Here is a 16300-nt window from a genome sequence, read left to right as displayed (position 1 = left end):
TCTAATATTTTGCATTATGCAGCTTTTCATTTAGAAAAATGTCACTTCCTTGGCTCGGCGCCTGAGCCTCAAGAGGCTAAGGCACTAGCCACATACACCTGAGCTGGCAGGTTTGAATCCAGCCCAGGCCTGCCAAACAACAATGATGGCTGCAACCAATAAATAGCTGGCATCGTGGCAGGTGCCTGTAGTCCCAAGCTACTTGGGAGGCAGAGGCAGGAGAATCTCTTGAGCCGGGGAGTTGGAGGTTGCTGTGAGCTGTGATGCCACAGCACTCTACCCAGGGCGACAGCTTGAGGCTCTGTCTCAGAAAAGAAAAGAAAAGAAAAGAAAAGAAAAGAAAAGAAAAGAAGGCACCGTATCAAAGTATAATACAGTTACAGTGCCTCTTTTGAAGCAGTGATAAATTTCCCTTCAAAAGTAAAATAGTGTGACACAGTATTATACCAAATTGGGTTGTTGTTTTCAATTCTTCACTCAGATAATATTTCATATTATAAAATCATGAATCTCTTCCCTTAGCCATGTAATTTTGCAGTTGTCCTCACTGTGAGGATTCTTCTTTGCCCCATTGGTACTGGGCTTGAACTTGTGACTTTCTTTGAAATGCATGTGGATATGACATGATCAGAGGCATTAAAAATATGTGAATGATCTGGCTGGGTACTTCTGATGGTCTTGGTAAAAGTGCATCCCTGGTGCACCCAAAATGAGATACACAGACCTGAACCTAACCCAAAGCTAAGGTCGCTCCCTTCTGACTTACAGCCAAAACAGAGCTGACCCAGCAGACCCATGAATTCAGGAGTGATCTCAAAAAATAAACGTTTGTTATTAATAGCCTCTGAATTCTGGGGCAGTTAATTATATAGAATTGTGGAAGCAACAGCTGTCTTAAAAGTCGGGAAGGTCTAGACTTAAATGGCCACTCTGCAGTCAACAGTAATCTTAAGCAAACTTCTCAAAATGTTTTTCAGTTTCCTTATTTGTAAATGATGAACTGTAAATTATAACATGTAAAAGTTAATGTCAAAATATAAATTATAAGATGATGCTAATCTATAGTATTGCTGTGAAAATTAAATAGCACAATATATGTAAAATAAATCAAATATGCCTGAGATATTAGTTCATTAATAGTTGTTATCATTTGTTTGTTTTTGAGGGTGGGGGTTTGGGTTTGTTTTTGTTTTGTTTTTGGTTTTTTGAGACAAGGTTTTCCAGGCTAGAGTCTTTATAATCTAGACCTTCCTTCTAGATCTATTCCTCACAGTTCTGAAGGATGGAAATCTGAGATCAGAGTGCCAATATGGCCAGTTTCTTGGTGAAAACCCTCTACCTAGCTGACAGATAACTACCTTTCCTTATTCTTCCATGGCTGAGAGGATCATCTCTCTTAAAGCTCTTCTCATAAGGGCACTAATCTCATTCAAGAGGGCTCCACCATATTACCATGACCTAATTACCTCCCAAGGGCCCCACCTCCTAATAATATCACATAACGAGTTAGGATTTTAATATATGACTTTTGGGAGAACACAAACAATCAGTTCATAACATCTACCTTGAGACTAAACACCTCCATATTTCTAGGCCCTGCTACCACTTCCACTGGGTGCCACCATACCACAATTCCCAGGTCCCTACACTTGACAAGCCTGGCTTTTTCCACATCATGGCCCTTTCTGGTGTTGCCAATGCAACAGTGATGGACCAAAACTACTCAGTGCTCTGCACCAATGTAGGAAGAAACAGATCCCTTCTTTCATCTGCAACCACATACCAGGAATAAACCATCCAATAAACTCTTTTGTCCTAATGTTGTATAAGATTTTATTAGAAGCAATTCTTTTACTTTACTCAAAGCCCTCTCTCATAATATCTAAAAATGAGCCTATCATTGAAACAAACAGGAAAAGAAGAAGCCAGATCTAGGACAAATTTGTGAGATGGGCACAACTCTGTGGCAAGAATTCCTCTCTAGTTTGACAGCTGAAGATTTGCTATTGAGTTAAGCTTGTTTTCCTTGCTTCTTCCCTTAAAAAGAATTATTTTCTTTGCAGTCCTTCAATCTCTCTTTTGTAAACACCATACCTAATCTCACAGATCTGTAAAACATAACCACACAAGTTTAGACTTATATTGCCTTGATCCCCTTGCTATAAATAAGCTGCAATTTATTTGGGACCAAAAAATGAGTAAATGATGAAAAATGTGTATTTGGATAATTTATCCATATTCAGATACTCACCATTGTTTTTTTTTAATCACCAGCTTATCTAATAATTACCATAAACTTAATATGTCACAAATTGAACCCTTGATTCTTAGCTCATCCCCCAAACCCAGCCCCAGCCAAAACTGAAAAAACAAAAAAATTATGTGGAATATATAAATAATTTTGAAAACTTCATTTGTATAGTCAGTGAATATTCTAACTAAAAAATGTCCCCAATGCCGCGGACCACCCTGTCGGTGGGCTTCAGTCCGAGGGAAAGCAGGGAGAAGGAACGAGGAAGGTTGAGAGATCGGCGAAGGAATGACAGTCTGACACACTACGGGTTAAAGTATGCAGCTGCAAATTTTACTGAGAGCATATGTTGGTATTTATACATTTTCTTTCCAAGGTTCAAACAATGTAATCTTTATTTTGCTTATGCTTGCAAATTATCTTTGTGTCTGCATATGCGGTTTATCATGCATTACATGTTTTCAAGGTTTTCGCTCTCCGGAGGGTGGTTTATCAGTAACACCTGCTTACTCCCTCTTTAGGAATGTCAAGGCTTGCAACTCCTCTCAGTCCTGCAACTCTTCTCAGTTTCTTAGAATCTTTTTTAAAACAGCTGGACATATTCTTTTATGTATAATGCTTGACTACTTTTATATATATTTTCTATATATTTTTACTCCTATTAGTAACTATACTTTGATTCATAATTAATTGTTTGTCAAACATTAAAATACTCTATTGATTTGTATTACATATGAAAATTAGTGAAGCAAGATGTTTGAACAAATCCTTATTGTGGGAGGTCATGTCTTGTAAAAGTTCTGCTTATGCATTCATTCTGTTTTTTCTGTCCCCACTGATATTTATGGTGGGAAAAACCTCTTTGTGTGCTCATTAGTGGTGCCACTGAGTCTAGCAAGCTTATGAGGTTGTGTTATATTTGGATCAACAGTGTATTGTGTTCTTTTTTAAGAAAGTACATATTGATAGTTTATCAGAACAAACAGACTTCTGGTACAGAATGACAAACACATGAATAGATGCCACAATCTTTAAACTTAAGCGGGTAACTGAGCATGCTAGGCACCATTTCTGATGCTGTGCATACTGGGGGCGCTGGGGGCTAAGCTCCATGGAGCACAATCCACCTTCCCGTCGTTCTAGAACGCGGACAGCGCCGCCTCACTACGGCTGTGGTGCCGTGGGTGCGGCACCCCAATACCATAATTTTTTTTCTGTCATTCATATTGAATGCTTATAGCAACCTCCTAGGTATGTAAGGTAGCAATAAGCCTAAAAATAATGCTATACCTTGTATTAATGAAGAAGCATTTATTCTTCATTTTAAGTTAAAATTAGATTATAGAAGTACTGTTGTTGCCATCCTTGCTTATTTGATTAATTATTTGGATTCCTTATTATTGCATCCTTCTGTTTCATCTAATGGTATCAGATTACAATGATACAATTTTTACGATTTGAAAAGCATTTCCATATGTTCATCTCTTTCAACTCCCATGAATGCCTTGTGCACTGGACAAGGAAAGTCTAATCACTGATAGTTTAAGTGACTTGCCCCAGTGAGCAGGCGACAGCCAGCCCACCGCTCCTTCTCTCTACCACACAGACTCTCTGCCTCTGTAGGAAATTGTAGGCTCTTCTGTGTAAATTAGATGGTTATGGAGCTATAAGGACTTCTGAACGTTTATATTCCTAGAAACATGAAATGTCACAATATCAACTGAGTCATCCCTTCAGTTAGCAGATAAGAAAAGAAGAGAATGAAACACAGGGACTTGTCCTAGGCACAATTTTTTAATTTATTATGACAGCATTTACTAGGCTGCATAAACTGTTATCTATGACCTACCTGTAAGGCGTGAAGATGGGACAAATTTGTAATAAAATAACCTTGGGTTTTTGTTTGTTTTATAACTTTTTACAACAATAAAAACATTTGGTGGCACAGAGAAATAAAAACATAAGGAAGTTTTCAGAATCTCCATTCTTACAGATTTTTAAAATAACATATTAAACAAGACTCAGTCTTCTGGTTTCTCAAGTCACTCTCCCTCTTTCCCACTCTCCCTGTCCTAAACGCCCTTCAAATAGAGAGCTGAAACAATTAGCATCTCAATGGCCTTCCTGAGTCTCTAATTTTATTATTTCCATTTACTTCCTATTTTCTTTTAACTATAAAAGTTCACTTCCTACCTTCAGTTATTCCTCAGGAAACCTATATATCAAAACTTTTGATGCCCTCCTCTTTAATCAGAGGTAATCAATATAATTTTTTTTTTTTGGCAATTTTTGGCCAGGGCTGGGTTTGAACCCACAACCTCCAGCATATGGGACTGGCACCCTACTCCTTTGAGCCACAGACACCGCTCAATCAATATAATTTTTTATGGAAAAAAACTACCAGAAGGGATCTGAAGACATCCTCAGTCAAGCACTTCTCAGCCATCATGATTGTTTTCACAGATCAGTGAGTCACCACTGGTCATTGTAGTGGTGTTTTATAAGTAATTTTAATAACAATGTATAAGAATTTACTCAACCTTGTAAAAATAAGCTGGATAACATTCAAAATTATTTCTAGAACATTTCGTCTATGATTTTCTTGCATTCTTATATGCTTTCTTAAATGGGAGATAAAAGAATGGTCGATGCATAGAGGTAGAAATTGCAGAATCATGCTGGCACCTTAAGAGTGAGTTTCAGTAACTATTATCTGAGCCGTACACCATGGTGGCAAGAAAGGCTGATAAGCCCTGTTTCCCTATGCGTCAAAGAGGGTTCTTTTTATCTGTCAGGGGCATAATAATTAGCACCAAATATTAACATTTATTATATTTCAAAAGCTCTACTACAGCTTTATGAACTGAGTCTTATGAAACCCAATTTAAAATTAAGAAAATGGCAGCTTAGTGAAGTTCAGAGACTTGTTTGTACAATATCACACAACTTCTAAACTGTAGAACTGGGCATCAAACCAGCTCTATCACACTATAAAGTTTATACTCACTTCACAAGAATAATGATACCATGGCATCAAGATAGCTTTCCATGGGCATGCCTAGAACTGTTCTTAGCTGTGAAGCTCTCACTATGCAGAGTTAGGTCAGCTAAGACAGGAGTCTAAGTAGAAATTTAGAGATGTTGAAAGAAAGAAGTCAAGAAAGGAAGGAAGGAAGGGGGGGAAGGAGAAAGGGAGAATCAGAAGGGGAAGAGAGAAAGTGAGATGATGCAGAGGACTCAGAAGACCAACAATTTATCCCTCCTTTCCTTTACTCCACCCTAGGTGCATTTCAAGTTCAAAATAACTCCATGGTGGCAGTCATTAAGTTCTAACAAATAAGGTGAGTATATCCTTTTTCGGTATGTGCACAGGTGGGAGCCAATCTAGTACTCAATTTCCCCCTTCCATTTTATTGGATGCAACATGCTGTGCATATCACAGTTCTTTAGGACAAATGCATTTTGAAAGAAAAGTCAGTCTTGAACACTGAAACTTGCAACTGTGTATATTTTACTAGATGTCAATCCCTATTTACTGAGTAATTTGAGATAGTCTGATTTGTTATATAATTCTAAGCCTAAGAAAGGCATTTCAAATAGGAAAAATAAAAATGACTTATCCCAATCTTGGGCTACATGCAGTTTCCAAAGTGCAATTTAAGCCATTATCTATAATTCAGTTATAATTTTGCCTTCTATTCTCTTGCTTCCAGCTAGGTTACAACCTCATGACCATAAGAAAAATTGCTTCAAGTCTTATCTTAATTCTTTCATTTTAAGATAATTTCAGATAACAGCACATATTTGTTCAAAAGTCTACTGTTCCATTTTCCTTTCTCTTGTTAAAAACTAGACTGTATTTTTTTTCTATTTCAAGTTTCTCTTCAAAAATTTTATTCTGCATTAATGACCAAGTGCAACGCTATTTATAATATTATAAAGGTATTTTTCTAGGTTAAAAAGGTCTCAAGATGTATATTTTTATGTCATAATTGTCAAATTATTTTCTGAAAGTTATTTTAAAATAATGAGGATAGGTGGAGGGAGAGTAATTGGTGGGACCACACCTATGGTGCTTCTTACAAGGGTACATGTGAAATTTACTAAGTGTAGAATATAAATGTCTTAACACAATAACTAAGAAAATACCATGAAGGCTATGTTAACCAGTTTGATGAAAACATTTCAAATTGTATATGGAACCAGCACATTGTACCCCATGATTGCATTAATGTACACAGCTATGATTTAATAAAAAAAAATAAAATAATGTAGTAAACCAAATTGATCTTGTTATTCTCTGCAACACAAAAATCTAAATGACTACTATTAGCAGAGACTTTGAACATTATTATGGCCCACATTTGTACAATAACATTCATTTTGTACTTACATGATATGTGCCAGGAAATGTACTGTTTTAAATGAGTTATCTCATTTAAGTATCACAATAGCCCAAGGAGGACTCTCTTATTCTATACTTCAGATTATTTCCTTAGTTAAAATTTCAAGATGAAAGTTTCCTAGGTCATTGAATATAAGCAATTTGCAAACTCAATACACAATTGTATCCACAAAGATTATGTTAATTTATGTTTCATCAGCAATGCATGGAAATTTTTCTTCTATACTTTTGTCATCATTAGGTAATCTGGTTGTAATTGTTTTTCTAAAATCTCCTAATCTTACAAGTAAAAAAATGAAACTTCCCCATTGTTTTAATGTGTATATTGGTAAGTGTCTTAGCCTATTTTATTTTCTAATTATCTATTAATGTCTCACTCTATTATCTATGAGATCTTCTTACTGCTGTTGTTCTCAATTTGAAAGAACTCTTTAAATACTAAAGTGATTAATCTTCATCACGTTTATTATAAATGGTTGTCCCAGTTTAGTCTTTTTGATTTTGGAACTGCAGACTTGTTACGTTCAAATAATTAAATCTAAATAAATTGATCTTGGTTTCCATAAATTCTTCCATTGTAAAGTGATCTTAAGAAAACATAAATTGTTTGTGCCACTTCACTCTTTCTTTGACCTTAAGTGTTACTCTCCTCACATAACAAAAAGACCTTTCATGATTTAGTTCTTGCTTATCTCTTACAAATCACCTTTCCTCACTTTCAGAAAAAAGTGGAACTCAAATATGAAAGACAGAACGAAGAGGTAACACCATAATAAAAACCTTTAAGGGGAAAAAAGGAAAGAAAGACTAACATGAGAAATAGTAGGATGTGCAATGAAATGTCAGGTATAAAGTAAATTTAATGGGAATTAGAAGAAGGTAGAAAACAAGGTTCCATTTCATTAAACACATAAACCATTTCAGAGTGAAGACCACAGATAAGAATTATGAGCCTTCCCTCTGGCTGCCAAGTAAGTTTGTCACTGATATTTATTTTTTTCGGTGTGCTTCATGAATTCCAGCCTGATGAAAATTCTAATTGACTCTCTGAGTCCATCCACAAAGCACTAAATAAAAACATACAGCGTGTGGGTGGGTGGGGGAGAAGGAACCTAGGTTCTTTACTGTACCAAGTTTCAACTTTTAATAAAGGAGTTGTAAAATATGAATATTTTTTCCTAAAGAATAAAAGCATTCTCAAGAAAACAAAATATTGACACTATCTCAGTAGGAAAAGTTACAAAGTCAAATAAGCATTTCATATTCTAACTATAAAGACAAAAATCAGGATTCCTTTAGTGTTTCCAGGAGACACATTTCTGGAAATAAGAAAGCAAGGAGTAATGCCATAAACCTTTTTGAAAGGCATCCAGTTTAATAGAGAATGATACCCAACATATTTGACTAAATATCTGCTTATCTCCGATGGCTATAGGTACTGGTTTTATCTCAAATCTTCACCTATTTTTTTACTTAAAATAAATGGTGAATCTTTGGACCAAACAACATTATCAAAGACTTCAGTACAGCAATTAGTGCACCTTAAGAAGATATAGAATCTCCATAAGGATCTAATAGTTTAACAAAAATATGAAAATAAAGTAATAGACAACAACTTTAAAATACCAATGGGGAAGAATAATGAACAAATTTAATAATTTTACTTCATTTAAACTAATATTATAAAAATTACATGACTCATATTAAAAATTTAAAGTACCTATAACAATTTCAATAGTCAAAAGTGTATTGAATCTTACTAACCAAATTAATGAAATTTAAAGCAAAAAGCCAGTAAGTTTCGTCTGTCAGATTGGAAAAAAGTAAAAAGATTGAAAATGCCCATGGTGAGTAAGACTGTGGGGAAACAGACACTCTTTGATGAATGAAGAAATTAGTATAATTTTTATCAAAGGATACCTGACAATATCTGCTTTCAGCATAAATATCCTGCATCTTCAACTCTTTTTCTTAGCATTTTTCAGCTTTTTGGCCTAAGAGAAAAATGACTGTCCCTTAATACTATTTCTTTTTAAGTGCTCTGGAATAGAGTTTCTTCCTCTGATAATTCCACCAACCCTAGGAGCCAAAAGGAGGTTAGATACCATCATTTCCCCTTATCATTTCCAACTATTACTCTAGCCTCCTCATTAAAACACAAATACCCCTGTATTCTTTGACCACCAAACTTTACTACTTACCACCCTTTCTTGTTGCTATCATCTGTTTGTGAAAGTGTCAAGAGCATACGCAGTTGAAATAAATTAATAAGTAAAACAGCCAAGAAGAGGAAGGGATCTCAGCTCACATTTGCCAGTCTCACCACTATTTGTTTTTGTTGTTTCCATTTCTCCACGCTTTGCTGAGATCTTCTGGATACTCTCGTCTAATGTGGCACTTCTGACTCCTGAGTATAGGGTAGCGTTTACTGCAGGAGGCAGAGTTCACCAGAAGAAACTGTCATTACTGCCACTGCAAGCTTATTTTTGCTGCTTATGACCTCACTAAACCTACCACACTCCTGACCAGGACAATGATGTCAATGACATAATGTCAGATTTCCCCTTCCCATACCTGAATCTAATCTAACCTAACAGATCAAACAGTAACTTATTGCCACTTGCTAATTTTTTTTCTAAAGTCAAATTGTATACTTTGACTAACAGATCTCTAGAGTCATGGTCTCATTATTATAATGATTCAGCTCTTTACATATACCATTTATAATGCTATTTGTGTCGATTTCATAAAACTCCTACAATATTTTCTTCATTAATTTCTGCTGTGAATTGCAAATAAAACAAAAGCCTTATACTTGCAATCAATAATGTGCCTACTGATTACATTAGTGTTTTTTCAAATTTTATGACCACAGTCATTCAGTAAAAGATCAAACTACAAAGCTTTTGCTAAACTACAAAGCATAAAATCATTTAAATTTTTTAAAAAGCCACTATTTAAGATACTCAGGAAAAAAAAGTTTTTCTTAACAGAAATGTTATGACCCCTAATTTATATTAAATCTTATGCCAGCAAAGGACATAAAGTTGCTTTTCTTGGCTTTATTCTCCTCACTGCTACCCCTCCCTCTTATATATAGTACAGAAAGGACCCAGTGAATCACTCTATTGTTCTATCTTCTCCTTTTTTCTGGGAAAGTATCTACTGATCTTATGAAGGAAAAATTCTACGTCATCTTTCACAGAGGTTGCTACACTCGGAGTTTTATCCTAAGCAGTCTGTCTTGAGCACTAAGAAAGCTAAAATTAGGCTACAGCATTAGGTAAGCTTTTATTTGATTCTGAATGGAATTTAATAATCAGGTGACTGTAAAACAAACATATCTGAACACCTTATTCACATTATATATATAATGGTAGTTAAGAACATGAGTTCAAATCCCAGCTTTGCTAACAAAGTAATTCCTAAAGTCTCTAAGTGATTCCTTTCCTCTCTTTCCTCTCTCTCCCTCTCTCCTTCTAAAATATAAAATAAACTTTTACTCTTATATTCTAAGAGATAAACAATAAAAATAAAGTATCTAAGTGATACTTATCTTCCCCAGACTTAAATTTGTCATAGATATAATGAGGATAATAACCATCTAAAAAGTTTACTGTGCTGACATAAGATAACACAGACTTTGTAGTACAGCGTCTAGAATATAAAAAGTCCTCAATATATTTTAATTATTGCTATGGATATTTTTTCCATCACCACCACCCTCTGTGTTTCATGATGCATACAGAAATAAGTATGACAAAGGATACTAAAAACAAAAATATTTAGAAACTGCATATTAAAACTGTACTTTCTAAATTGCCAAAGAAACAGATTAGTTCACATACTTTGTGAAAGTTTCTAAACATTCAATTAGACTACTTACAAAAGCAAATATACATAGACAAAAGCAAAATTAAGTGGGCTGATTTTTTTATATCTAAGCAAGGCTAATTTATTGTTCAGGTTAATAGAAGTTAAGATTAAAGAAACTTTACATAAACCTTAAACTTGAAGTATTTTGATACATGATATTTACCTATCTAGATTATATCACTTATATCAGATAAGTAATTATCTACATACCTACATAATATATTTATATATACCTGAATATATTTAGCATATCTACATGACATCAGTTAGGTGTCATGCATGACAACTTACAAGTCAAAATAAAAATTAATGTAATTGTCTAGTGTTTTACAGTTTACAGAGCACTTTTTTTGGTGCAGGCATAGCTCATATTGTGTTTATACTGTAGTCTATTAAGTATACAATAACAGTATATCTAAAAAAAGTACATAATTTTAAAATGTCTGAACCTTCATCAAGTCCTAATCTTTTTGCTGATAGAGGTTTTTACCTCGATGTTGTTTCCTGCTAACTTTGGAGGGTGGTGGTTGTTGGGGGTTGGAGTAGCTATGGAAATTTAGAGAAGACAGTAATGAAGTTTGCTGCCTTGATTGACTCTTCCTTTCATAAAAGCTTTCTCTGTGTCATGTGCTGCTGCTTGACAGCATGTTACCCACAGTGGAATATCTTTCAAGCCTGAAGTCCTCCCAAACCCTACCACTTCTCTATCCACTAAGTTTATGGGATACTCTTAACACGCTGAAGTGGTTTCAACAATGTTCACAGCATCTTCAGCAGGAGTGGATTCCATCTCAGGAAACCACTTGTTCAGTCATAAGAAGCAGATTGCAGCAACTCTTTTACATCTCAGGCTCCACTGTCAATTCTTACTCTCTTGCTCCACATCTGCAATTACTACCTCCACTGAAGTCTTGAGCCCCTCAAATTCATCAAGAAGTTAGGAATCAACCTCTTGCAAACTCCAGTTAAAACTTTCCACTCCCAATTTTTCTGCCACCCACATACTCCCAGCTCTTATTTATTTGGGGTGGGAAAGAGGTTGGTGGATTACTTATAATTATCCTACAGTTTTAAAAGACAAAAACATAAATATAAACTCATCTGATGCTTTTATTACCTGTTTTAGGTTATATACATTAATTGAAGTGTTTTTGTTAATAAATGTTTTGCACGTGATACTTCTTGAAGCAATCTCAAGAATGAAGTCCAGGCTTTCTCTTGCATATCTCATAGTAGAAAATAGTTTCTCTCCTTCCACCTGTCTTATTTCTTCTGCTGCAAATCCTTTGTTGATTTTTCAAATTTTTCATCATAAAATGCATCTTACCATTTGGCTTTTTCTCGGTATCAGAACATGATGGGCTTCTCTTCTTTCTTGAATTTCTGTTCCTCACATTGCTCACAAGCTCAGTGATGAGATTTCTCTTGTAAGAAGGTGTGTCTTCATTTTTTTCTCCACTCTCCTTCTAATCTAATGAGTAAAGAATGTAGCTGTTCACTACTGCAATTGCCATAAGCTAGAAGAATAATATTTTCCACCATTGTTAAGACTTCCTTATAAATGTGAAACATTCACAGTACTGATCATCTCTGTCCACTTTTCCCATAAGATTTATGCATTCCAAAATAACTGTTGGCTTTTCAAATTAAAAACTCTATTTCTTCCTATAAGCAATGAGAAATTATGTTTAAGGGCCAAAGAATGTACTCAGAATTGTCAATAACTTCCTGTAATGGAATGAGAGGAACATCATTTTCATATCACATTGTTAGGCACATAATTCATATTACTGAAGTTTCTTCTTTTTCAGATCACCTGAAAAATCCTTCCTAGAACCCATAACAATTCCTGTGACAGGTATTTTCACTTTTTTACAATTCCTGAGCTCCAGACATCTTCCAATATCAAAGCAGAACAGCAAAATCATTATATAGGGCAAGGTCTGAGACAGGATCAGAAATTAATGTTATTTTGATCTCCTCCCAGGAATCATGAATGTTCTCTTCTATTAGAAAAATTACTATCTATGAAATTTGAAACTTTATGAAATGTGTGCTTAAAAGAATTGAAAGGTAAAATTACTCTTTGATCCATTGGGCTACAGAATGGATGTTGTGTTATCAGGCATGAAAATGGTACTCTTCTTGTATACCTCCATCAGAGCTCTTGGGTAACCACGTACACTTCCAGTAAGCAATAACATTTTGAAAGGAATCTCTTCTGAGCAGTAGTTCTCAACATAGACTTAAAATATTCAGTTAACTATACCATAAACAATTGTGCTGTCATTCAGGCTTTTTATTATTATTAAATCATAGCTGTGTACATTAATGCAATCATGGGGCACCATACACTGGTTTTACAGACCATTTGACATATTTTCATAACACTGGTTAACATAGCCTTCCTGGCATTTTCTTAGTTATTGTGTCAAGACATTTATATTCTGAGCTGCGCCTGTGGCTCAAGGAGTAGGGCGCTGGTCCCATATGCCGGAGGTGGTGGGTTCAAAACCCAGCCCTGGCCAAAAACACACACACACACACACACAAAAAAAAAAGACATTTATATTCTACATTTACTAAGTTTCGCATATACTTTTATAAGATGCACCATAGGTGTAATCCCAATAATCACCCTCCCTCTGTCCATCCTCTTCCCTCCCACGCCTCCCTTGCCCTCTTCCCCATATTCTTAGGTTATTTTTATTTTATTTATTTTTTTATTAAATCATAGCTGTGTACATTTATGTGATCATGGGCACCATACACTAGTTTCATAGTCCGTTTGACAGATTTTCATCACACTGGTTAACGTAGCCTTTCTGGCATTTTCTTAGTTATTGTGTTAAGACATTTATATTCTACATTTACTAAGTTTCACATGTACCCTTATAAGATGCACCATAGGTGTGATCCCAATAATCACCCTCCCTCTGCCCATCCTCTACCCTCCCTCCCCTCCCTCACCCTCTTCCCCATATTCTTAGGTTATAACTGGGTTATAGCTTTCATATGACAGCCATAAATTAGTTTTAATGTAGAGCTGAGTACATTGGATACTTTTTCCTTCATTCTTGAGATACTTTACTAAGAAGAATATGTTCCAGCTCCATCCATTTAAATATGAAAGAGGTAAAGTCTCCATGTTTCTTTAAGACTGCATAATATTCCATGGTGTACATATACCACAATTTATTAATCCATTTGCGGATCGATGGGCACTTGGGCTTTTTCCATGACTTAGCAACTATGAAATGGGCTTCAATAAACATTCTGGTACAAATATCCTTGTTATAATGTGATTTTTGGTCTTCTGGGTATATACCTAGTAGAGGAATTATAGGATTGAATGGCAGATCTATTTTAGATCTCTAAGTGTTCTCCAAGCATCTTTCCAAAAGGAATATATTAATTTGCATTGCCATCAGCAGTGTAGAAGTGTTCCCTTTTCTCCACATCCACGCCAACATCTCTGGTCTTGGGTTTTTGTGATATGGGCTAATCTTACTGGAGTTCGATGATATCTCAAAGTAGTTTTGATTTGCATTTCTCTGATGATTAAAGATGATGAGCATTTTTTCATATGTCTGTAGGCCATGTGCCTGTCTTCTTCAGAGAAGTTTCTCTTCAAGTCCCTTGCCCAGCCTGTGATGGGATCACTTGTTCTTTTCTTGCTAATACATTTGAGTTCTCTGTGGATTCTGGTTATTAAACGATTGTCAGAGTTATAACCTGCAAATATCTTCTCCCATTCTGAGGGCTGTCTGCCTGCTTTACTTACTGTGTTTTTGGCTGTGCAGAAGATTTTTAATTTGATCAGGTCCCAGTAGTGTATTTTTGAAGCTGCTTCAAATGCCTGGAGAGTCCTCCTCATAAAATATTTGCCCAGACCAATTTCTTCAAGAGTATTCCCTGCACTCTCTTCCAGTATTTTTATAGTTTCATGTCTTAAGTTTAAATCTTTAATCCAGTGAGAGTCTATCTTAGTTAATGGTGAAAGGTGTGGGTCCAGTTTCAGTCTTCTGCAGGTGGCCAGCCAGTTCGCCCAGTATCATTTGTTAAATAAATAGGGAATCTTTTCCCCACTGAATGTTTTTAATTGGCTTGTCAAAGAATAAATAACGGTTAAGTAGCTGGGTTTATATCTTGGTTCTCTATTCTGTTCCATACATCTACCCCTCTGTTCTTTTGCCAGTACCATGCTATTTTGATCACTATCAATTTACAGTATAGTCTGAGGTCCGTTAGCATGATTCCTCCTGCTTTATTTCTGAGTAATGTCTTGGCTATTGGAGGTTTTTTCTGATTCCATATAAAATGAAGTATTAAAAGTATGACAGTGGAGCTTTAATAGAAACTGCATTAAAATTGTATATTGCTTTGGGTAATATGAACATTTTAATGATGTTGATTCTTCCCAGCCATGAGCATGGTATGTTTTTCCATTTGTTAACATTTTCAGCTATTTATTTTCTTAGAGTTTCATAGTTCTCTTTATAGAGATCTTTCATGTCCTTTATTAGATAAACTCCCAAATATTTCATCTTCTTTGGCACTACTGTGAATGGAATAGAGTACTTAACTGTTTTTTCAGCTTGACTTTTGTTGGTATATATAAAGGCTACCAATTTATGAATGTTGATTTTGTAACCTGAGATGCTGCTGTATTCCTTGATCACTTCTAAGAGTTTTGTAATAGAATCCCTAGTGTTTTCCAGATATACAATCATATCATCTGCAAAGAGCAAAAGTTTGTTCTCTTCTGACCCTATATGGATACCCTTGATTGCCTTTTCTTCTCTAATTGCAATGGCTAAAACTTCCATTACAATGTTAAAGAGCAGTGGAGACAATGGGCAACCTTGTCTAGTTCCTGATCTGAGTGGAAATGATTTCAATTTAACTCCATTCAATATGATATTGGCTGTGGGGTTGTGGTAGATGGCCTCTATCAGGTTAAGAAATGTCCCTTCTATACCAATTTTCTTAAGTGTTCTGATCATGAAGGGATGCTGGATATTATCAAAAGCTTTTTCTGCATTGATTGAGAGAATCATATGGTCTTTGTTTTTTAATTTGTTTATGTGCTGAATTATATTTATAGATTTATGTATATTGAACCAGACTGACACCCTGGGATAAAACCAACTGGGTCATGATGTATAATTTGTTTGATGTATTCCTGGATTCTGTTTGTTAGGATCTTGTTGAATATTTTTGCATCTATATTCATTAGTGATATTGGTCTATAGTTTTCTTTTCTTGTTTGGTCTTTTCCTGGTTTTGGGATCAGGGTGATGTTTGCTTCATAGAACGTGTTGGGTAGTCTTCCTTCTTTTTCTACCTTTTGGAACACGTTGAATAATATAGGTACTAGTTCCCCTTTAAAGGTTTGGTAGAATTCTGACATGAAGCTTTCTGGTCCCAGGCTTTTCTTTTTAGGCAGGTTTTGTATGGTTGATGCTATTTCAGAACTTGATATAGGCCTGTTCAGCATTTCCACTTGATTCTGGCTAACTCTTGGAAGGTGATGTGCTTCCAAATATTAATCAATTTCCTTCAGATTTTCATATTTCTAAGAATAAAGTTTCTTGTAATATTCATTAAAGATTTTTTTAATTTCTGAGGAGTGTGTTGTTATTTCGTCTTTGTCATGTCTGATTGATAAAATTAGAGATTTTACTCTTTTTTTCTGGTTAGGTTAGCCAAAGGTTTTCTATTTTATTGACCTTTTCAAAAAACCAACTTTTTGATTTATCGATCTT

This window comes from Nycticebus coucang, chromosome 13 (assembly GCF_027406575.1).
Source record: "Nycticebus coucang isolate mNycCou1 chromosome 13, mNycCou1.pri, whole genome shotgun sequence".
Classification (NCBI taxonomy): domain Eukaryota; kingdom Metazoa; phylum Chordata; class Mammalia; order Primates; family Lorisidae; genus Nycticebus; species Nycticebus coucang.
Note: the sequence above shows the minus strand (reverse complement) of the source record.